This window comes from Etheostoma spectabile, chromosome 16, assembly GCF_008692095.1.
Source record: "Etheostoma spectabile isolate EspeVRDwgs_2016 chromosome 16, UIUC_Espe_1.0, whole genome shotgun sequence".
NCBI lineage: Eukaryota > Metazoa > Chordata > Actinopteri > Perciformes > Percidae > Etheostoma > Etheostoma spectabile.
Window position 1 is genome coordinate 12,134,339 of NC_045748.1, and position 25,910 is coordinate 12,160,248.

Genomic DNA, 25,910 nt, shown 5'->3' on the forward strand with positions numbered 1-25,910 from the left:
AGAGAGAGAGAGAGAGAGAGAGCTTGGTATTGTCCAAAGCCCCTGTGGACCTGTTGAGAAATTGCAAAGGTGTGTGTGCATATGCGCACGCGCCTCGCTTGTGTGAAAACAACATCCTTCAATTATCTCTTTGCCTGTTTTTTTTTTTCACATTTTCAGCTACACCCATGCTTGTGTTCTGGACAGAAATGTGTCCACTGAAATCGACACCATTGCCTTGGAGCTTTTGCCAGTGGCCTTGTCTGGAAAATTACGTTTTTACTAATCGACGCCTGTCTTCAGCCTATGAGCATATGGCCTGTGATTGGTGTCAAATTGCCAATTAGACAGGGAGTAGCTCAGTTAAATCAGGCTACTTCTTTCCAAATGTCCATATTTAAATTATTTAATCTACCTTAGTGCTTATAATGGAGTGATCAGCCTGAGGGAATATATTTAGATATTTAGATAATTCTTTAAGTAACAAAATTCCAGCTGGTGTGGCCAGGTCGGGTCATTGGCAGAGCAGGTGCACATGTCCCAGAGGTTTATGCCTCAACACAGAGGTCTAGGGTTCAAATCCAACCAGTGACTATTTCCTACATGTCTTCCTTCCTTTCTCAATGAACTGCCCTGTCAAAATTAAAGGTGGAAAAGCCCCAAAAATAACACAATGCACCTAAATTATGCCTGCAAATAAAGTGAAATGTATTCATTCAATATTCCAAAAGTGGTATATGTATTCCAATGCTATATTTAAACTAGCAATACCACTCTGTAAAAATCTACCATTTCAAGTGAAAGTCTTTAATTCAAAACTGTACTTTTACAGCTTAACAAACAGCATTTATTTTAAAGGTCCCATGGCATACATGGGACTTCTGGCTAGAAATGGTGATAGGTGTAAACCGAGCCCTGGGTTTTGTGCTCCGCCTTTGAGAAAATGGGCCAATCTGGAATCTTCCTTTTATGACATAATAAGGGGAAAGGTTACCTCCCCTTTCTCTGCTTTCCCCGCCCAGAGAATTTGGCCCACCCAAGAGAAAGAGAGAGAAGTCATAGCTTGCAAACGATTGAAGCATGGCAGTCGGTCAAGGCCACACCCCCACCCTCCACCTTTCCCCCCCCCTCTCTCCTCCTCAGTAGCTTTTAAAGCTACAGACACAGAAATCGCACGTCCTAAAAGCTCATTGTGGGACTGGCTCCAGTGGCTGTAATTCCACACCAAGGCGGAATTTTGGGAAAAAGACTTCAGATACAGTATTAGGGGCCCACTAAGGCCTATATAAAGAGACTTCAGATACAGTATTAGGGGCCCACTAAGGCCTATATAAAGAGACTTCAGATACAGTATTAGGGGACTACTAAGGCCTATATAAAGAGACCTCAGATACAGTATTAGGGGCCACTAAGACCTATATAAAGAGACTTCAGATACAGTATTAGGGGCCACTAAGGCCTATATAAAGAGACTTCAGATACAGTATTAGGGGCCATTAAGGCCTATATAAAGAGACTTCAGATACAGTATTTGGGCGACACTAAGGCCTATATAAAGAGACTTCAGATACAGTATTAGGGGCCACTAAAGCCTACATAAAGAGACTTCAGATACAGTATTAGGGGCCACTAAGGCCTATATAAAGAGACTTCACATACAGTATTAGGGGGACTCTAAGGTCTATATAAAGAGACTTCAGATACAGTAGGGGACCACTAAGACCTATATAAAGAGACTTCAGATACAGTATTAGGGGCCCACTAAGGCCTATATAAAGAGACTTCAGGTACAGTAGGGGACCACTAAGGTCTTTATAAAAGCATCCAAAAAGTACCATGTCATAGGACCTTTAAGTACAAAGTATGCAGGCAAATCAAATTCTGTCACATTGCAGCCTACTATTGGACAATTATTTTTGACCCATGTGAATAACTTAATGTGGTAGTTGGCTAAGGTGAAGCCCTTGTAATACATACCTTAAGTTATTTAATTTACTGTATAATAATGCATCATATTTTCACATTTTTGGAAATTTAAGCACCAGAGGGAGGGGGACTCAAATGCGGACAACCACACACAAGGCAAGCAAGAAAGGACATTTTCTGGAGGTAATGGTCAGGAACAGGCTACAAGTTTGCAACGAGATGGCAGTCCAAACAGTGAAATAAATTCCAAGAGGGCACAACATGGTGAGCAGGCCATGAACAGGAACAGGTGGCTGAATGCAAAGGCTGCGCACAACATAACAACATTGACAATCTGGCACTGACTGGAAAGAAGGGGCTGGTATAAACAGACAGGGTGATTGGGGAAATGAGACACGGGTGAGCGGGTGTGTGTGAGAGTCAGGTGACTGGGACAGGTGGAAAAGTCTGGGGCCATCTGGTGGACAGGTAGAGAATGACAACGACTGCAAGGCATTGTAGAAATACAGAGGCCAGGGGAATGACAGAGGCAGAGGTTGTGTCAATAGGTCTTTAAACCTGAATTTGTAAAGCTGTCTGTATAGCTGTCAAACATCATAATAATAACATTTCTTCTGAAAAAATCTTTACATAAAATTTAAACACCTAAGTAAAGCACCTCAGTACTGTACTCAGCACAGAAAACGAGTAAATGGACCTACTGCAAATCTCTACAACTGTTGCTGCAAATATGGGCACTGATTTTAATATTTTTTAATTTCATTTGAATTCATATTTTTATTCAGTGGGGTTTATTTTCCATCCATTACGCATTGTTTTTTGATCTTATGTTATTTGTTTTACTACCATCAAGCATTTTTTGTTTTCCATTTAATTTTGCATGGATTGTGGCATTCTGTTTCATTCTACGTCATGTCATTTATTTATAGTAAAGCACATTGTGCTGCATTATTTATGTAAAGTGCTATACAAATAAAATTATTATCACTTTCCACCACTGTAAATAGGCTACAGTTGGGTAATTGTATCAAAAACAAAGCATGCTAATTTATAAACTGACCATACAATTACTAGAATTATTGGGGCTTTGTAAGTTATAGAGTGTGGTCTAGACCCACTCTATTTGTAAAGGGACTCGAGATAACTTTTGTTATGATTTGATACTATAAATAAAATTGAATTGAATATGTTTTGACAGAACATTTTAATTATGTAGAAAGGTAATCAGTAGCACTCAGATGAAGGCGGCATACAAAGTACAGTAATTCCTTCAGGAATGTAGTTGATTGAGGTATACATTAAAGATAAATACTGAAGTTAAGTACCTCAAAGTTGTCCTTACTTGATTAAATTCCTCCACTTTTATCAACTGCTATTTCACATAATGCTCCAATAATGTAAAAAGAAAATGCACAGAAACATTTCCAGTAAATGTTGGGATGTACTTTACCATTCAGAATATGTCTCTGCTCATTTTTTATGTAAATCACCGCAGTTTAACCTTCTCTGACATAATTACCCTATTGACCAGACATTCAGTGGTTCATTTCCCAGAGTTCTTGCCAGGGGTCATCCTGGCAGGCAAGGTTAACTACTTGATAATATTTCAAAAGAGAACCATAAACTGTGCATTAAATATCTGGGTGGCCTTAAGGATATTAAGATACCTTACGGACCGTGAACAAAAGGAGACACTGCAAATGCTTTTTGTTGTTGTTGAATGAATATTATATAGTCAGTTTTATTGTTTTAGGAAACATCACGAGTTGCAGAATGACACATTCACTTGCTAGTGCACTGTAAACTCTAACACTTCCATATCTTGAACTGTTGGATTTCTACCTGAGATGACAGAAGTAACAAGATTTCTTCTGAATTAAAAACTTGTCTTTGATGTTTGTGTATATGAAATGAAGCATGGGCTGTTGATTGACAATTAAATAAGAACTACCTTAATGTCCCTGGCCTGGGCTGCTAAATAGTGCCTCACACTGTGATATATATTCCCTAAAATGCTCAGGGAAATGTGATCAAGTGTTCCATTGTGGGAAATAATACTGTGGGTCATATTAAGACTAAAACGGCAGCTTTTGTCTGTAAGATGTGACATGTGGTGTCCCTTTGCCGAGACGTGGCTGGATCCTGAAATTCCGGCGCCATTCAACCGGTTGACCTTTTTTTTTCTGTGTACCGATCTGGCAGCCTCATTCTGCTTTGTGATGAACAATGCATAAATTAAAAAGGAGCTGATGGGATTACATTTCAACAAATGGAAATGGATTGACTAGTTATCCATCAATCAAACAATCACTCAACCCACAGGAACAAAAAATATTGGCTATGGAAGGCAGTAGTTCCAGTATAGTTCAGGTAGGTGTGTCACTGCAACCCAAAACATTAAATAATTAAAAAAAAAACTTTTCTGTGCCGACAGAGACAGGATAAAAGTGTGTTTTCAGATTTTAAATGTATTTACTTCATCCAGTGTACTAAGCATGCGGGTCCAAACAGTCATATTTTACTGTGGTGTGGTTATTTTTAACGTCTTTGGTCTACATTGTCACAATTTAAGGCAGAAGTGGGAGTATTTTGGTCTTAATTATAACTTTTGAACACTTATGAAAATGTGTTACAATGATATTGCAGTTCTTCAAATCCAATAAAAAAGTTTACAACTGAAAACATGCTGCTGCATGTGCAGAAAAGAATGTCTTTAAACAGCGAGAAAAGTAAGCATGGTTTGCCACTTCTAACACTGTTATTGTAATTAGACATGTTTACTTACAGATATGATTCCATAAGGCAAAACACATCGCACTATTTATTGCTGCATAGCTTTTTCTTGCTTTATCCATCTGATGCGAGTGTTTGCAGGGACGTTCTAGATGGAAATGTGCAAGACAAGCAGTTTTGCTTTTACCTAACAAAGCATTTAAAAGAACAAGGCAAAAAACTACCATCACCACCAAGCTGCAGCAGCATCAGCTCACACAAGCTCACATATTCAACTTTATTGTCAATGAATTTGGTGTGTATTATGGTATTTTTTTTTTATTTTCCAACTGCCAGTGTGTTTGTCAGACTATTTACAGTCTTCACACAACTTTGCAGGGCCTCCACTGAGGATCAGTAAATGCACGTATTGACTTAGTCAGCCGAGTCTTCCAGAAAGCCCTGCCAAGGAGGATATTGTTTTTCAATCCATGCAATGTTATGCTGAGTTTGCAGCATCACCCTTGTGCTTCACAATCCTATCAGAAATGTAATTACCATTTATATTTTTTTATTAAGCATAATCATGATCTTAACATCGTATAAATATCTTTAAAAGTGTGTGTGTGCTTTCTTGCGGCGGGTTAGCTAAGTACATTGATACCACAACCTTGTTTGTATGTTGATATGACTCTACTGCCAGCCTGCTAACTTAAACTGCAAACTGCATGGCAAGCTAGCATGGTTCCGTCCAAAGGTGACAAAATCCGCCTACCAACACATTGAAAGCACACTAAAAAACACTTTCTCTCTCTTTAATTTAATCCACACAAAAAGCTTGAAAAAAGGTGTGACAATGACAGTTTGCCATTTTACGTGTGGATGTGCCAGATAGGAGCTTCATATTTAGTGCAGGTCTACAAATATGTGAGTGGTACCAGTCTTCTCATCTAAAAGGTGCATTTTCCAAAACACTTTTCCATTAACCTGTTTTTTTACCATGTAAGCCAGATATAGCTGAAAGTGAAAACAAACTTGCTGCTGCATGAATTTGTGTCCAAGGGTTTTGCTAACTAATTCTATCTATCTATCTATCTATCTATCTATCTATCTATCTATCTATCTATCTATCTATCTATCTATCTATCTATCTATCTATCTATCTATCTATAAATAAGTGAGGCAATAGTCAATATTAGAGGAAGAGAAAAAAGACAGCTGCTATGCAAAGCTTTTTAAGAGGTAGGAAATGCATTCCACATGTTCTTCAGGCCTTAAGGATACACAGTGCATTCGTGAGTAATATTGAATATAAATGTATATTGAATACTCCTCAAGGCACCTTTGAGTGCATCACTTGAAGTTTACTAGAAATGATACAGTTAGTAGTCCAACATTCCCAGGGCTCAGCAATCTTGCAATGCTTATTTAATATACTGTCAAAATGTGTGTGCTAATACTACGCCATATTTGGCTTCACTTTTCATTCCACCATTGAACTTTGTTGTTCAGAGGTCACGATGATGTAAATAGCCAAATAGGGTTAATTATTACAAAAAGACAAGAAAGAAAATCAATGTATTGGGCATATGTTTCACATCTAATTCAATAGTATTATGCTCGCTTGTCATGTCAGTCACTGTAATCAATAATGGAAGAGAGCTGACAAAAACATGGCGATATTTATTGATCAAATCGCTCACATAGCACATGGTTACCCTGAGGAAAATGTGTCACTTTATGCCTGTGAATACAAGACACAATTATTTGATATATATAAAAGACATAGGACACAGTTGCATCTTAACTGCTAATAACATAGACAGCTACTGTACAATACCTAACAAGGCACACCATGTTACCAACATGGAAGTCTAAAATTATTAGAATTTTGAAAATCAAATGGAAGTCAAGGCAGAAAATGTACAAGTACAACCCATTCTCACTCCCAACTTATAAAATACGGATGCTTGTAAAGTGGCTCTCAGTGTCACATATGACGCAAAAAGCACCTTTCAGCATATCTATGGAACGCAGCGGGCAGGGCAGCAGCGAGACGCGACTCTGTAAGATGACGTGAAGAGGTGTAAACAAGCGGTGGTAATTTCCTGATCAGAGGTGAGGGCTGACCACCTCTAGTGTAGTGGTGAAAGGGAGCTGCATTAGTAGGTATGCATTAGCAGCAGTAGATGCGGTAGGGAGCTGGTCAATAAAATGAGGTCTTTTCATCTCTTATAAAAGCAGTGCACCTCCCACCGTGGGCTTAATGACAGTCATGTAATGGAAAGGAGAGTCAATACCAGCTTCCTGAGAGGTAAATCATGTTCTTGTGTAGGAGGCGCAGAGCAACCACCATATGTGTGACACCATAAATGTGAATACATGCCCCAAATATGGATATACAACACCCCGATGGTAAACGGACCTTGAAAAAAGTTAGAGAAATCCTGACCTAGCTGTTAACCACCTTCGTGACACAACTTATGCGCGACCCCGGTTGTTAGGTCAGGTGAAGCCGAGTAACTGAAAGAAATCCAGGGCATGTTGATCTTGCTTCGTAGTACAGCCAACTGGTTATTCATATAAATTAATACACGGTCTTAATCAGGTTCACATGCAGATTTCGGGCCAGAGTTTGCAAAACGGTTGAGGATAAATGCAGTGTGGTTTCTGCTTGTCTGAACTCAGCAACCATTTGTTTTAGTTTGTGAATCTGATCACCAGTAATGGAAAAAAGAGTGACAACATTTATCCTCTGAATCACCAAAGTAGGACTCCTAATTTCATCTTCTTCCTTACATCAACCATTTTTTTGTGTTACTGACTGCGTTACTTGAATTGATGACGCACCCACGCACATGGCCGACGCCTTTACATGCAGCAATAATGTTTTATTTTGGAGTATATTCAGTTTCCTTTCCTTTTAGTTTCACTGTGGAACATCAAGGCCACAATGAACTCCCTCCATTATTCCCTATCCTTATCAACATATTGAGCCTAACTCCGTAATCTTGTCAGTCAGTCACAGCCTGGGGTATCATTTATAAACGTGGCGTACACACAGAATGGGCCTGAAAATGTGCGTACGGCACTTCACAAAAGGTTTTGATTTATAAAAAACAAACTTGACGGGAAAATGTGCGGTCCTCCACGCAAACTCTGATCCGTGCGTATATACTGTATGCGGATCAGCATTCATAAGGTGTGTTGCATTGACTATTTATGGTTAAAAATGGGCGTCTACAGGACGGGATAAGAGGCTGATTCACATACGCACACTTGTGGGTAATCTGTAATTTATAAAGAGAACACTGCTTACAGAAGTGCACCCTTTTTTATAAATGAGACCCTAGGCCACTTTGTCTTCAAGGTTTTCTTTTAGTATGTGATCTTTCTCCATTCTAAGCACATGACTCAGCCCTCCCACATTCATTTGCCTTTTTTAAGTAATGATGTCCTTGCTTCTGATTTTGATTTTTCTATATAATTCCAAGCTATGTTGGCCAGAGAATTCCACACAACCTTGTCAAGCATCCATTGTGGCTGCCTCAATCCTCATGATGTTTACATGTGCAACACATAGTAACTAGGATACGTCTGTACCTGTAAATACACCCACTCTCAAAATGTGGATTTAACTCATCCATCTCTACAATACTGTATCCTACACAATATTACAAGCCCATCATGCCATAGCACGGTTACTGATAAGAACTGCTTACTGCCTCTTAAGATCACAATGGCTGTGCTCTGTTTGGCCTTGCTGGTCTAAAAAAGAATACATTTGAATAGACCAGAGTGTAGATATTGTGAAGAGTTTGTACTTGATGGTTTGATGGTCAAGGACGGGCATGTTTGTCATTTGCTGTGGAACACTACTTGTTGAGGATGAGTTGCTTGTTGAGGATAAGTTGCACTAAGGTGTACTTCTAAAAGCACTCAGTTCAGCAAAAACATGCAACAGTGACTATGTTAACATGCACATAATATTACGGTTTTTGCCCTCATTCTGAAAAAGACAATATTCCAGCTAAGCTGTTTACATGGCTAATGAAGGAGAATATTACCATTTACATGTGACCGTGCAAAATATGGTTGTTTTTTTTCAAAGTTAACCAGCGGTGGCGGATTTGTTGGACTGTGCAAACACAGGGTCCTTCAACCAGCTTCTTATCCAATTAATCCATTATGTGCATGTAAACGTAGTCAGTGACAACAAGGACAGTACAACTCCTTTTCCAATCTCATGTTGCATGAATGCATTAGCATTCAGTGGCAAATTTACAGGTGCGAGACCCTGCAAATCTAGCCCATACTGGCACAGACTTGGTCGGGTTTGGAACAGATCTATTTGCAATCCTCTATGACACAAAACCCCAACAGGCAGAAGCAAATAGCAAACAGTGCTGTATCCTTTTAGCTATTACATTTGATAGCCTTAAACGAAAACCTACTTTCACTCAGATATAAAACATGACTGGTAGTATTTTTTTTACACAGGTTATTCCACAGCCAGTGTGAATATTCTGTACCAATAAAACAGCTCTGACATTTTTGTTTATGCTAAAGGGTTAGTACGGTATGGAGGGAGACCAGTCCTATTTTGATGAGGCTGCAAACACACAGAGCACAGCAGGTTATCTCTGACCGCTTTGTCCTTATGTACACACACAAGACCATTATGTGGAAGACGTGATAGAAACATTTAACCAATATGTCCTTGCTTCTCTCTGCGGTGTTCTGCTGGCCTTCAGACAAAAAGAGTCAAACAAAATAATAGATAGAAAATTACACAGAGGCATTGTGTGGGAGGTTTTTAACTTTTGTTCCTTCCTTTCTTGTGTGGTAAATAAGCACAGAGCCCAAACTGGATCAGTCTTGTTAAACTAATGGAGATTATACAACATTCATGACTGAACAAAGGAATCACTTATTTACCGTTACTACCAACAAAAGGTGAAAACACAAGTGTTGAGGGGTCCAGACAGAAAGAAAGACAGAAAGAAACTACCAGCAAAAAAAAAAAAAAAACATCATTCAACAGGAAACATTATTTTAATTTTTTTCTACGTTCTGGTGATTCTGATACATTTATAAAGTTGCAAAGTGGAATGAGTCACTGGTTCCAGATGACTTTTCCCCCTTATTTCTTCCTTTTTAAGCAATATATTCAATGTTACTTAACATATGATCTTTTTCCATTAATGGTACCTGCTCGACTCGCCTGGGATCGACCACGTTTTCCCGTCCTCCTTTTTCTATTGCTTAGTACCGCCAGCCATGGCTGGTCGTCATAGCAGGAAACTGCTGTGACCTAACGCGACACACACACACACACACACACACACACACACACACACACACACACACACACACACACACACACACACACACACACACACACAGAATGTCGAAGGTGTGTTGCTCTTGATTATCAGCATTTGACTGTTGACACAACCAGAAGAAAAATTTAGCTTCAAAATTTAGCTTCGGCTAAACTATTTTAGTTATTTTATTAGAAATGATGACGCAGTGAATAGTGGCGATTCTCTCCGACCAATCAGTACTCTGCAGGTTTTCACGTCACCTTTTGGTATCGCCTCGGCTCGCTTGGAACCTCGGCTAAAATAGTACTAACAAAAGTACCTGTTAGCAGGTACCAGGGACTTTTATCATAATGGAAAACCAAAAAAGGCAAGAATAGTAGAGGCAAGTCGAGTTAGTACCATGCAGTGGAAAAACACCAATAGAAACACACGACTCTGCTGGATAATGAGAACGACGACCATCCTTTAGTATGGTTTACAAACAGCGAACAGGCTCTTAAGTTGCTGACTGTATTTTCAACATTGAAATCTTGAGCTTCCACACGCAGTGAGCTGTGTATTTCAAAGAACTTTAAGCTCTGTGATTGGATAATTACCTAAATACTTTGGAAGTTGTGGTTAACTTTGACCCTAACAAGGCCTGAACCATTGACTTTTCTATTCATTTTAATAAAAGAATCAGACATTGTCTATGCATTTCAAAAACTTGTGTCTTTCTGATTCATGCCGGAGAGTTTTGTGTCCATCGAGTCATGTTAACAGTCTATGGGAAAAGTGAATAGGACATTTACTACTGGAACTAGGGGCACCTGACATAGCGCCTCACATTTTGCAACTCGTTTTGATTGCTTTTTGTTCCTTATTAAAAATATATTTACTAGTATTTTATTTTTTTATTTGAAGCTTGCATATCATCATTCTCCCTTGTTTGTAATATCTGCTTATATATGTTGACCATTGTTAAATGATCAACATAAGTGATACTGAAAACAAAGCTCTCTCTCATATATATATATATATATATATATATATATATATATATATATATATATATATGTGTGTTCTTCACACCTGAGAAATGCCCGAAGCAGCTTGCTTTTTGTCAACCTCCTACTGAATAAAATGAATCAAAAATGTTGTATGCTTTGTTGCACAGTGTAGGGCTCTCAAATCAGTCCGTTCTGACCTTGAGGAGGTAGCGTATCCTTTTCCTCTTAAGTATAAACGGGTATCTAGAAGCACGTCAGCTTCAAGGTCCGAGATGCATGTGCACAAGAAGCAGAGACGCGTATTATTTGTGCACAGGTATCTATGGGTGTGTTTTGTGGTAATGGAACAAGAACACACTTGGCACAAAACAAAGAGCCATTGCCCCCGAGCAATGGGCTCCAGCCTTAGAGAGCCATCCCTGGGACAGGGCCGGGGGTCCATGGAGCTAATCAGACCCCTGGGACATGCTCTCAGGCAACAGTGTTTTGTTGTTGATACTTGGGGATTCTTTACACATAAGGACAAAGAGGGATAAAGTCAGTCTGAAGGTCTTTCTCTAGCCCAGCTCATCCTCCACCTTTGGCTGGGTGCTGACTGCAGAAATTCAAGTGCTGGTGTGTGAGCATATAAAGTTGACAGCTTTCTCTTAATTACAAATATTCTCGCATATTTGAACTGCTTGACTCGCTCATGCATGATGCAATGTGTAAAATGCTGAAAAACGTGTCCATGACAGCAGTATTTTAACAGACCAATTAAATCCATTACTTGAAAATCAAAAGTGGTGTATTCTAATTAAAAAGAATCTTCAGTCACTCTTATAAGACACAAGCTTGAGTGCAGCGTTTGTGCCGTTAAGTAACTGAATAATCATATAACTCCATCATCACTATTCAAAAACCAAAGCCACAGCCCCCCTGGGACACGCTTTTAGGCAACGGTTTCGGTTGTTGATGCTTGAGAAACAGAGGGATCTAGTCGATCTGAAGGTCTTTCTCCCCCCCCGCTCATCTCATGTTTTTGAGTGCTGGGTGAAGCAGTCCATCATTATAGTAGTATATATGCTAATAAACGGCTCTACTGGCAGAGCATGGCCACAGAGCACCGCTATCAGAATGCGGCTTTAAATTTTATAACTTTCAAGGTAATTGGAAGTCTGATTTTTAAATACAGAACTGAGAGAGAAAATGAAGCAACACGTTTCTAAGTAATCATATAATAACTGGGTGATCATCTCATATTTGCTATATCTTTACAGCAGTTGTATACCTTGTTATTGTTAAACTACATAGGTATTGATAGTGATTAAAGTAGCTACTAGCATTACATTTCACTGGAATCTCTTATGATTTCATGTGAAAAATAAACAGATTGAATAATTGACAACGTCAGGAATCTTGACGTCACTTTTGCGGCACAACAACCAAACAGGAAAAGATCGTGGGTGGGGTTATAAAATGTAGGTTTGAGTGACACGTGGTAAAAGAACGGGACATGAACCCAAGCCACCTGGGTGAAAGTCCTGTGTTGTTTGACCCATCTGTCACAGATGGGATTCACGCATGCTCAGATTTAAACGGTTTACGGCATATCGTGTCATAAAGAAATTTGTGAAATCCACAAAAACTGATGAACTTCTCATTACAAACAATAACAGAAGATGGAAATCATTTCAACGTTTTAAATATCTGTGATTGTTTGATTGCTAACATTAGCTGAAAACGCCATTCAACCGACAGCCTTTGTTGCGTTTGATTGCTAGCTTGTAGCCAGCAGTGAACAAACTTCGTTATGTAGGTCCATTTTTACTGTATTGACATTACAGACGTCTTTCGTTAGCATCTTGTAGGCTACATGTCGCAAAGTGATGCATGCGCAACTCACATCTGCATTTGACTCGCATCGGGTAGTGACATCATCCACCATCCGTCATCCTACTCCGCAGCGGTTGCACTGCTGCGCTGCTTGTTGCGTTCGAGATGTACGCTGAAGAGTGGTTTTTGCGCTGTATCTGAGTTGGGAGTGAAAACAGGTTGGTCTGGCTTTATTCTAGGCTAGCAATGTATCCGTTTAGCCAGACTATGTCATAGATGATGCAACATTTTTAGACATTTAGTACAAAGAATGCTTTAACTAAATTAATTTGAACCAGTGTTGTTACACTGTATCGTTTTTGTTTTGCTTAAAAAAGAAAAAGATCATAAACAAAAGCGTGCACATATGTTGTGATTAAGGCCTTTTTACCCAGCTAAGTGATCACACCACCATGACCAGAGAAAAAAAAAAACATACCATCTGTACACAACATGCTACACCAGAATCCAATTGGACACAATCCCACTCAAGTCAGTCTGCAGAGATACATCACTCCTTGTGTTTTATGGTAATCAAATGTCAAAATTGACTAACTGGGTTCCCCCAAAGCCTCTCCAGTAATCTTGCCCCGAAGCTTCTGACATTCATGCAAAGGTGAAGACAAACTGTCTTCAGTGATTGGTGCAATGTTGCCCTAGAGGTTAGAGCAACTGCCAATCAGTGGTTTTGCAATAGGGCTGGGATTCTCATCCAGATTTTCCCTGTCGAGTGTGCTATATTCCCAGGAACCAGAAGAAAAAAAATATGCAAGAAGGTAAATCCAGAATAAGAATGAACACATCCATCATGTGTCAAATCAAAGCAAATTCCATGGTGTATTTCATCCTCTTGAGTATGTCTTATGACATTCATAAATTCCTTATATAAAAGTGGAAAAGTGCCCAAAAGATGTGTAGTTAATAATGCAGGTCAATGACAAAATGCAATAACTGACGGATATGAACCGCCTTAAAGGATTCTTTTCACCAGTTTCCTTGCTTGAAGCAAATACAATGGGTAGGCAAGTCAGATTAAAGTCTTTACTCCTGAACTTTCTGTTCTCAAATAAACCATACTAATGAAACAAGTTTTTCAAATTTTTGAAATGTTCATGATATCAAGAATTTAGCTCTAAACATGTAGTGCATGAATGACTGTGTATACGTGGCACAGACCAAGAAGGGAATGGTACCAAGAACCACAACTTGTTTTGCTTCATTTCTGGAAGGAAGGACTATACATCTATTAAATATTAAACTCCTTATCAAGTACTAGTCTTGACATATTTGGGCAGTTGCAAGTTTGTTAGTAGAATTCTTATCAAATGTAACAGTGTGTAGGGAAAAGAAAATCCAGAAATGTCAAAATAGGCTCACTGCCAACTGCACCACTGGCAGTGTACATCTTTAAAAAGCATAAAAATATCTCAGAACAAAGTTCACATGATGCATTGCATCCTCTGAGACCAATTATCTGTTTTTCCTTGTTAACCACGCATCTCTCAATTTCCTCTCGTTTCAAAACTAAACACAATCATTTGCGTGGTGAGAACAATGGAATATTATGTAAGGCAAGTGAGAACCTTCTGTGTGTGTAATGCAATATTTAAGAATGTTGACAATAAATATACAAAGATAAAAACTTATAAAAGAGAATTTGAAAACTACATGTAAATCTACATGATCAAAGACATATCTAACACGCTCTTGAAGTTAGATTGTGCTTGACTCATGTTTTGTGTGCTGCAATAGTTATGATGGACGTATCCCTGCTGCTTCTTCTTGCTTCTGATGCTCAACACATCACACGCTCAAGAGACCCAACATGAGATCATAAGGGATCTTGCCATGTATGTCACCATTCAAAGGGTACAAGAAGGCCTACACATCACTGACTACGTTTAAATGCACAAAATATTACGTTTTTTGCCCCAATTCTGAAAAAGATGACATTCTGACTAAGCTGTTTACATGGCTAATGAAAGTGAATATTTAACTATTATTCCCGTTTACATGCAGCCGTGCAAAACATGATTTTTTTCAAAGTTCACCAGCGGTGGCAGACTTGTTGGACTGTGCAAACACAGCGTCCCTCTTCGATTCCTTCAACCAGCTTCTTGAAAAGGTCGGTGTAGCGATGTGTGCGCAAATCCAAAAATCTGTTGACATCCAAGTTTTTGATAATGATTAAAGCATTCATGTTTCTCCTTATTGGGTCTGCGGCCTTGCATACTGTTGGCTGGTTGGTCTGTGTAAAGAAACCATAGCAACGCAAAGAGCTGATCATAAGCCTGCGTTGAAAACTTTAGACGCATATTCCGAAAATGCGCTGTATACATGTCCACAATAACACCCGAATAATACCAGAATATCCCATGTCTTAATCAAAAAATTATATATTCGGAAAAAGGTCTGGATATCCAACCGGAATATGCTTTTTACATGACCTGTAAAATTTAGAATATTGTCATATTCTGAATAAAAGTGGAATATTGAAAACCTACTGAATGATACGTAACAATTCCTTCTGAATAAAAGTTGTGAAAAAGTAAGAAAAGTACTTTGCAAGGTCTTAAAATCAGCGCGTGACAGCTTAGGTGTTTTGCTTGTCTGCCACTTTTATTTATACCTCTGGGAGACGGAGTGACACCCTTTACCCTCCTTCCACCGTCAACCTTGAGCTGGGAAAACCAGAGGAGGGCTTGGGATTGGCTCCAGCCCAAACTTGAATAGTCATCTGTCCTCCCCAATCAGTCAGCCTCTCTCCATTAAACAAGGGCAAAGCGCCGCATGAAAACATAAAGGGGTAAAACACAGGTGTCAGTGTAAAACAAGAGAGAAGCAGATCTTGCCACAAACTCCAGTTAACAGGAAGCCTCTTCCCTTGTTGGATCCCTGGAGAGATGAATGTAACGACTTGAGATATCAAGTGTTCGGGAGGTATTTAAAGAGCCCCTGTTGTGCTTTCTTGAATTTTCCCCATCGTTTAGAGCTTCATCATTTTTTTGTGTATGTAGTAGATGTATAAAGTACAAAACAACACATTTCACTCAAAAAGGAGCTCTCTCCCACAGACAGCACTTTTACCTGAACTGCCTAAAAACGCTCCATCCACATTCCCGTTTGAAATTCCGCAATGAACAATGTCAGTGATTTACAATGCCAGCCCAGTTCATGTGTGATGCCCATGCTGCTTAAGCAAGCACCACCCACACAGCGGCTTGTTTGAATTTGGCTGACCAATCAAAACAGAGTGGGCCAGCTGACCAATCAGAGTAGACTGGGCTTTTCAGCAAGGCGGGCCAAGAGCTCAAACTGCAGAGGAGCTGCAGCAATGAGCAGTATGAGAAACAGGTTTTTGAATATCAAAGCATGTAAACTAATTTTATTCTAATAGAACCAAGAGTATGAATATGAAACAGAGAAAGAGTATAATAGGGGCTCTGTTAATGAGAAATGTTACGGCTGCTATCAAAATTACTGATAAAAGCTTTGATGGCATTTTGGGTGCAAATTCAAGATGCTTATTCAGTTACATTTCTATTTCATCCACACTCTCATTCTGTGTTCCGCACTGAACCGAATGCACCACACAGAACAGATGTGGGGTGAAATCACGTGAGGTCCTCAGGTAATTCTCGTTCAGCGTTAATGGGGCTACATTTTGTGAAAAATAGCTGCAGTTTGTATGCTGCACACCTCATGGACCTGGGGCTTAGTCGCTAGTGTTTGTTTGTTTGCTCATATGTGGTTTTCCTTGTGACAGTTAGCCTATCCAACCCCCAGTGGCCAAGAGGAAGCAGGGCTCATTGTACAGAAGACACTGAATCAAAAATGATTCACTCACCTCCTCTGCAATCATAATGAGCTGCTCAGGATTCTTCTGTGTGTCCTTGTAGAAAATAATAATAACAACAAAAAAAAAGATTAAGAGGAATTTAGACGTTAGTTGAATGATATTAAAGAGTCTCTTGTCTTTTTTGCCTGGCATAAGCTGCTCTGAGAGTTCTAGTTCTTTTATTTCCCCTGATTTTTCTAATGTAATCAACATACATTTCTTCCAGCGGAGCACCTGTATGTTTAATTCATAGAGGCTTGTGGATCACTCAAACGTCTTATTTCTTTGACTGTAGCTGGTTATACAAAGACAATGATGCCACATTTCCTCAGCCGACTGGAAACATGTCAAACAAAAGGCTCCACGTGTGAAAGCTTCATTAAAATCCAAACCGGCAGACCCACAAATTAACAGCTCAACGACGCAGGCGTCATATTGTTTGATTTCACTATGCCGTTTCGCTTTTGATAGAAAGAAATAAGAAGTAGACGGGTGATGGAAGACATTCACAGCAAATTTTAAGTGGAAAATTCCACAGCTTGAGTCCTTGAACAAAAACATAGGAGTAGAAGGGCCCTCAGAGAGTGCAGACCTTCACCAAGGCTACCTCACAATGTTAACAAAAGTGAAAAGTAATTTGTGTATCCGCACCATGAACAAGACAAACCAAAATATAACATCCTTGGCAGAGGTAATAAAATGACTTCAGATAAAGAATATTCGTAATCAAGTCTCACTTTGCTGCCCTCTGTCACAGAAATGCTCCTGCGTGTATCTTAATAAAGCATATTAGCAAAGAAACAACAGAAAACATTTAACAGTAAAATGAATGATTCACCAGAAAACACAGTTACCATTTCTAACATTATATGGGACTGGATCTGTTGCTGAAATATTTAGATAACTCTTTGCAAAAGGCTGTTTTGATTTAAAGATTGCATGAGAAACAAATACATACTTTGCATGTTTTTTAAAGTTACTACAAGATGTCAAAACAAAGCAATCGGCTCAATCTGGAATGATGAATTCCAAATGCACTGTTGAGATTATGAACGATTCCCATGGTTATGACTTGTGATTGCTCACGTCCAAACACTGTGTTTACAATTTAACGCTGTATCCATTCAATGTGGGTTTAAAAACCTTGACTGATGGCATGCATGTGTGTTGAGTTCTGAAGATCTTCCCATATTATTACGTATCCAATTCCTTATATTTCTTTATTTCTTTATTTCTTGTATTTCTACTCTATTTATAATATTGTGCAACTACAACACAGAGTTTCCCTTCGGGGATCAATAAAGTATTTCTGATTTTCTGATTTCTGATTAAGTGGGATGTTGGATATTTTTTAGCTTTCCAAAAACAAATTCCCAGCTTCTCCATACAAACTAACCAGTAGGAATTGCTAGTGCTGCAACAAAAAGGTGTAATCCCCCACTGGCTTCCCACCCTCAAATATTGCCACTTTCTGCTTCCAAAATCAGGTACATTACAGCTTGAAAATGACAAGGTAATAAAGGTGTAGTATCTTTTTTATGAACCTATGTAGACATAACCGGATTATTGTGAGGGTAGCCTATTGTTGCCATGTTTTTATCATGCTCTTGCTAACATATTCTGTCCCATTGAGATGTTCTTTCCAGTAATACTTGTGTGTGGGCCCTGCTCTCAAGAAAAAAAAAATCTGAATATTAACCAAGATATAATCAGGTTATTACGTTGCCTAATTAGTATTGGAATTACCCCAGTATTACCTGTTTGTTTACCGCCTTATTACTTTATCATCAATTTCTACCGCTGAAAATATATATGTACAAACCTTTCCAACTACACCAAAATAATGTATGTGGATAATACTTTTCTAACAGGTATCTACAGTATACTGTATATTGAAGTATGGGTTATCGTGGTATTAATCTGTCCATCCCTTACAGTCACAATCATAACTTAAAACATAACTTATCTGCTTCTATAAAACAAAACATTCTTCATGTAGTTCTTCCTAATCAGCCAATGTAACAAATTATTTTTAATATTGAAGTAAACATGAGCAAAGCGTTCTGGTAATGTTAGTATCAAATCCCTTTGTGATTAAGAAATAATAGAGCATATAAAATAACCTTGAGAGAGCCTAACATAACAATCAGCCGCAGTGATGGATGAACTTGACTGCGGAGGAAGTGCACAGTATAAATGTATCCCCCACCAGCTCAAGTTATTTGCTTTAGCATTCACTCGGTTATTCAGTCAGTCAGTAAGGGGAGCCAAGGCTTAAATCAATCCATTAGACCCATCCATCATCTCAGTATCTCAGTGGGAGACAAACACTGATGGATCTGCTCACATCGACTGGCATCCCACCTTGAAAATGGGGCTGCCCTGTGTCTTCCATATGCTGCAGAGTGTACAGAAAGGGAACGAGAGTGAAAAATAGAGGCTATTTACTGATTAGTTCAGGTATGATAAGATGTGATAAAAAAATGTTTACGAATGTAAAGAAAGATTACAAGCCAAACAAACCCCGATCACTCATTTGGTTTCATTGACTTGTTGACAGCGAGCTCATAACTGCCAGATGTTGGGTTTTCTTTGAAGTGAGTAACGTCAGCAAAGTCGCACCCAAAAGATGGCATGATTTTTAAATTATGTTATTCAAATCATTCTGTTTTCATAAGGAGTTGAATTAGGTGGTTATGTATTTGAATGACTAAAAATGTACTGAGATGTTAACTTTAATGTATTTAATATACATGACATGTAATAAACTACATCATTTGGTAAACCATATATTGAAGTTACTAAATCATTTTTCATGCGTTAATTTGCAGGGAAAGAATGAAAATGTCCACTTTTCTTATTTTTGCTGTCATCTGTTTATATTATAATAAGTTGAAAGATGGATGGCACAGCACTTTAACAAATAGACAAGTGACAGCACTAATGAGTAGTTAAAAATAAAGATGTAACCAAATCCTCCTTAGCAACAGCTTCTCTTTTTTAAACAAATAAAACCATTTCAATGTCGGTATGACTTGCTGCAAGTTTTCCAAGTGTATACAGTTGAAATAATAAAAAAAGAAGAGTTTGACACAGATGGAGAGAGATAAAAGCAAATGATGACAGGTACACTCACTGAGAACCAATTAACATGTGAGTCAGTCACGAGTCAGTAATATATTGAACAGCCAATTCAAAAATAGAAATTAAATAGAATAGATGCATGCCCACTGTACTAACAGTCAGATGTAGCAGGAGATATAGTATCAGAGCTGTAAGTTACTAAGAGACTAGTTCTACTCAGAGACAGATGCAGGCCTCCTGTCCATCGTTCCTCCACCCAACAGCACGCAAATCAAGGGGTTGTGTAATTAGCTGCGTCGGTGGTGTCTAGCTAAACTCAGTTGTAACCAAAAATAGTGCATTTATCAATTAAGGGAACACAAACGAACATGTTATTGGTCTTTGAAAGAAATATATTATATCTTGGAATCTCAGTAACCAAAATTCCAAGTATACGAACACACTGCGCCTACATTATCACTATGGCATCTTTACAACTCAAACATCTCAAGATACAAAACAAGTCACATAGCTATAGGCACATTTACGTATTAATAATTGGTGCTTTAAATGTTTTTGGCTCTTCAGGTCGGCCAGAAGAGCCCATTTATCCTGTAAAACTTTTAGAGGACTAGGATGTTTTACAAAGGAGGAAAATCACCAGGGGTCCCGTAGGGGCTCCTAGCAAAAAGGGAAATCATAATTTCCATTAAGATTCCATTCATAAGAAACACAATAACAGCATGTATGACTATTTTGGTCATAGGTTGTATAAACGTTCTGCAATAAAACATTTAAAAGCAAGGGGGGATGCTAGGACAAAAATCTTATCGGATGGGAGTCTGTGGTCTGTGTTGGGTCAGTTTAGGGGTCCTAGACATCAAAAAGTTTGGGAACCACTGGACTAGACTATAATATCCTTACATTGCTGAACATGTGGCCTATGATGACGAGAAGCTCCTTCTATATACTGTAGTTACAGTATACAATTAAGAATATTTCGACATGCTGTAAGGAGGAGCCGGGAAAGGAACCAGCGTGTGTGAGCACTCAGGTCAGATGCCAATCAGATATTATAATTACGAAATATGAAACCTCACCTTTGAAACCGCCACTTCATTCTCACATCTAAAAAGGTCAAATGTAAGCATCAACTATTTACATCCAGAACAATCCATATGTGCAATAGTAGGTGGAATAAAATGTAACGAAATCTGAAATAAAGTATTTTCACTGGCATCCTATACTTTCCTCCCCCACTTTTTTTCACATAGATTTGTTTTTCATCACTTGTCCACCTGCAGCAGATAAAGTGTGTGACCTTTTCCGCTGTTCATGCAGAGCGGGTGGCTATTGGAAAAGTAGTTGAATCCAAAACGCGCGATAAAACAGCTGTTACCTGTGGGCGATATGAGCTGAGGCAGAGAACTCAAGCCCAGGCTTTGAAGGAAGGATAAGGATCAGTCAGCAATGAGACCACCGCCTATTTCCTCTGCATATCTAACTCTCAGCCTCTCTCGGGCTGCAGCTGCAGTGGAGAAATTGACTTGGTGCACTCTCAACTGACATGTGACACTGGAAACCCATGCTGCCACCAGATGAGGCACACAGAGGGCCAGGTTTACGACATTACATAATTCTCAGTAAAGTTTGAATCAAATGAAATGAATATGAAAAACATTGCAGTTATTGCAATTCTGAACTCGAGGCCAAAGCATTCCTGTGTATATTAACATAATGTCAATAAAACATTATGCAACTTTATATAAATACCAAAAAGTATCTATATATGAAAAGCAAAGCAGCCAATGGAAAATAACTCAAATCTCAAAATGGCTACAACAGAAGCACTTAAAAAGGAAAACAGTCACGTTTTCCCTCTGTCATTTGTCTTCGGAGGGCCAAACTGGTTGAGTCAGATCAGGCCTGTGAGCATTATTCACCCAGGCATCCTATGACTAATGGCGTTGTTTTGACGAATGCAGCATGCCACCACAGTGCTGCACACCTTCATGGAATGTAGAAAGTCCTGGTCTTTGTGGGATCGAGGCAACAGAATTAGATTTTGAAGATGGCAAATTGTACACTCAACGACACCTCTCACCTGCTATGGGAAAGGCTGTACCCGTGTGCTGTTTAATGAAATTACAAGCCAATGTTGCAGAGGATACTTTCCATCGCCTTTGAGACCAACTTGCAAAAATCAATACGTCTCACACGTACCTACATCAAACAGTAGAATTATAAAATCTGCATTCGGTTACTTTGACTTTGGATCAGATGCAACCTTCTGGCCAGGGAAGAGAAATGCATTTTGTAGACAATGTCATGTGACAGTTAGTCCATGTACGGCTGCATGCCTATACGGACGGTTACAAGTTTTTAAAGACTTTGATTCTAACCCAAAAGCATTCCTTGGTGCACTGTCTGTGCCTTCTCTAATCACCCATGCGCTCCCTCTGCCATCATCTTCCGTCAAACAAACCTGGCAGGTTTCTTGGGTAAGTGAGGAATGCAGAGCTCAAAAGGACCAAAGTGTTCTCCAGTGAAACATCTGTTTAATGGTTTGGAGCTATACTTTGTGTCAGATCATGTCACTAGCAATTACTTTAAATGGCACCAGTGTTCTTCTGTGCAGCAGCTGATATAAACTAGTTCCCGGCTATGGTGCCTGTTACTGTTAACGGTGATTGCAGTCAACACAGACGTGGCGTGATTGGCTGCTGATGGGTGATGCCACAGAATATCAGGCCGCATAAGTCTCAGTGTTAACAGATTATTCCCCGACTTTAACTTCATGATGCAGCACCGTTGGCCTGGCTTCTGGGCAGTGGTTAGTTTTCTTAAAAGTATAATTGTAATACTTATCTCTGTCAGATTTCTTATGAGCTTCAAAATTCATGTGTTTCTAAAAAAAAGAAGAAAAAAAGCAAGACACAGCTGAAGATTTTTCCATCATCTCAGCGTTATTTTACAGGTATGACTGCTGGCATTGTCACATAAGTTCATAATTCATCCACATCATGGTTGGCAATTGATTGCTATTGACCGTTTTCTCAACCCCACAGTGATTGCCAAAGTGTAGCTACCAGCAACTAGGCACAGCAGGCCTGTCAAGTTTTGGATTTCTCCACATATGGAAGCGGTGTGCATGGGGTTTTAGAAATAGGGATACATTGTACAGAGTGTGTATGGTGGGGATTTTTCTCTCTACCTTTTCCAAAACCAAATACACAAGAGCTGGTGTAGTGAAGTGTTAGGAGTGGAGTAAATGGTTTATGTTGGGTTTATCTGTTCTAATGTGAACCACAATCGTTGGCACGCCTTGATAAGTAGCTTACTACCAACAGTTGTAAATGAGCTTTGCTCACAAAGAAGCACTTTGTTAACCAGTCATTTGTGGTGTTATAGGTTAGGTTAACAATATATCATATATGCAGAAGGGCTATCAACATTAAAGCACTAATGTATGAAATTAATCTAAAAGAATGTACGGGTTATTTTTTTAATGCAAAGTAAGCATTTTATCAAGTTTAACCCCAACATATTCCCATTATCGTAGTGTGGATGGTTTCTCTTTGTGTAGTTTCGCTTTGCCAGACCTTTCTCCATAACGCTGCGGAGGAGGGTCTGGCTAGTCCATACAGCATTTCGGGATGGGAGAAAAAAAAAGTGATGTGGATTATTGGCATTTTTTTAAGCCAATCACAAACATCGTTGGCGACGACAAGCAATGGGCAGAGTCACCGTGCAACAGAAAACTGATTGAACAGATAGTCTAGCTAGCTGTCTGGATTTACCCTGCAGAGATCTGAGGAGCAGGCAACCACAGTCCTCATAAATCCACTGGAGTTTAGAATGACATCACTAAGAAAGCGGAAGGTTATGGACATCCTGCTGAAAAGCGTGTCATAATGCGGAATTTCCAGTTACAACTGAGCAATCCTGGAAGTTGAACATTTTGGATATAGACAAGACTGGCGGGCCATGCTCGTCAAATGTCCCTGGCAGTGTCCAGCTGGCGCTAATTTGTCAACAAAACGACAACAGCAAAGCTAACTAGTGCAATCACTAAATGGGTCACTACTGCCGGCTCATCTACATACAGTAGTTCAGTAGAGGAGGGCCTTTAAGACATCATTCAGATCGTCGCAGGTGACCCATCATACAAGCTACTTTCCAGGGGATCTATTGTTATAAGAATACATGAACTGTAGGATGTTGAAAAAGATCCAAAAGTGAGGCAGTTGGCAGAAGGTACTTTTATTGCCCTTACTGCAGACCACTGGACATGGTCGTCACTAGTAGGTGCATATGGTAAGCTGGATCATATATGCCAAAGAAGAGGTCAGCTCTATCATCTGAACATCTAAACAAGCTAATCGGCCTGAGCAACTGGTTAAAAGGAGACTAGACCATATGATTGGTTGACATGAGGCATGTTGCACAGATGCACTGTTTTAAGTAATTATCTTTAACCAAAAATGTAGAGACTGTTCCCTCTGTCTCTTCATGTATATTATTGCATTCCATTTCTGAAATAGGCTTCATCTTCATTACATTTTTTGATTGATTGACAGCACCAGTACGTAGCTTTCAAATTTATCACATAGCATGAAAATTTCACTTGGAGTCTTTTTTAACGTTAATGTTTTCCCCCAGCCTGCCATTGGTCCCCCAGTAAATAGAAATGGCTCTGGGTATCCTACTCTGCTTTTCAGAAAATTTGAGAATTTGGCCCACCCATGAGAGAGAGAGAGCAAAGTGGCAGTTGGTCAAGGCCACCCCCCCTCCTCAAAAGCTACAGACTCAGAAATGGCACGTCCTAAGGAAATCTCATTGTGGGACTGGCTCTAGTGGCTGGAATTCTGCACCAAGGCTGAATTTTGGGAAAGAGACTTCAGATACCTTGTTAGGGGGCCAATAAGGTCTATAAAAAAGCATCCAAAGGGCACCATGTCATGTCATTTTACAAAATTAGAATGTCAAAGTGAGTCAGATGGAAACATTAGAGACATACAAACATACAAAGTTAATGTTCTTTTAATTTGAACAATAGATGTTTAGATAGCGTAAAGTAGTTTTAAATTTGGTAGCTCCGGTGTAGAATTGAGAAGGCTGCTTTTGTCTGTCTGACTTGTGGTTTCATAAATTCCTAAACATTTCAAGAGGTAAATCTGCCGACGTTATCATTGTAAACCGGAAATTTAGTCTTGTTATTTTTTACTTTAATAGATTCATCATCTGAGCTTGAGCCATTGAAAGCCATGCATTTGTGTGAGGGACAAGATGACCTCATCAACCAAGTTAACCCCCGTGTGCTGTGAAAATCACACTTTCAGTCTTAATGATTCTTTAGCATGGCAGGCAATTAGTGAAAATACATCACACAAGCTGACACAGGATTAAGTGCAAATACTGTGCAGGTATCAGGAAACACCTTTTATTTAAACATTCAGCACCATGGAGAGAGACAGACATTAGCAGATGGATTTGTACTGTTGTGTGACCACATGTAGTAATGACAGTGATTTGCAGTATATATTAATGATACGTTCATGTGCAAACATTTGTACCTTAGCAATTTATCTTCCATGGCAATATTCAGTGCCGTTTCATCTTCTCATTGTGCCACAACTCCATCAACTACGCTTTTATCAGTGCTTCAGCAGCACAGGTTTCCCTGCTGCTATGACCTCCCAGTTTGCCTTTCCTTGTTCCACAGCGCTGCATTAACCAATCCACTTTGCCACCGCGCCTGAATTGGTTTAATTAAATCCTGGGGCCTTAACACTGTCATGAATTTCAAAGAGTGCAGGGAGGCATGAACGCATAAGCCAAAAAACATACACCAGCCTGGTCCTGCCAACTCAACGTTTGATCATCAATAGTTGGTATTTATGCAGGGCACATCCAAGGTCCTAAAATTAAATTTCATATTCTTTAATATTCCTGTGTTTGTCATCATGCATATTAAAACATAGAATTTAAATCATGTGAACTGATTTGTCTCTAATGGACTGTACACCGTATCTTTATCAGTTTTCTTAATTCCCTTTCTCCTTTCAGGTGCTTAAGCGGACATGAGCCTGTAATTAATTCACTTAGTGTATAGAAGACGAGGCAATCAGTCAATATGAGAGACAGCAAGATTAATGCATGCTTTTTATATTGATGACTGCCTGCCGAATGTTATATACAGTAATGAAATAGTTCATAAGC

The 25,910-nt window shown here is 39.2% G+C and overlaps 1 long non-coding RNA gene across 1 annotated transcript; it reads left to right on the forward strand.

Annotated features, from left to right (window-relative positions):
* The first annotated feature begins 7,646 nt into the window (after window positions 1–7,646).
* On the forward strand, window positions 7,647–25,041 carry LOC116704236 (uncharacterized). Its single transcript, XR_004335626.1, has 3 exons — window positions 7,647–7,755; window positions 14,368–14,375; window positions 25,031–25,041. It is a non-coding gene; the product is annotated as an uncharacterized LOC116704236 (long non-coding RNA).
* The last annotated feature ends 869 nt before the right edge of the window (window positions 25,042–25,910 follow it).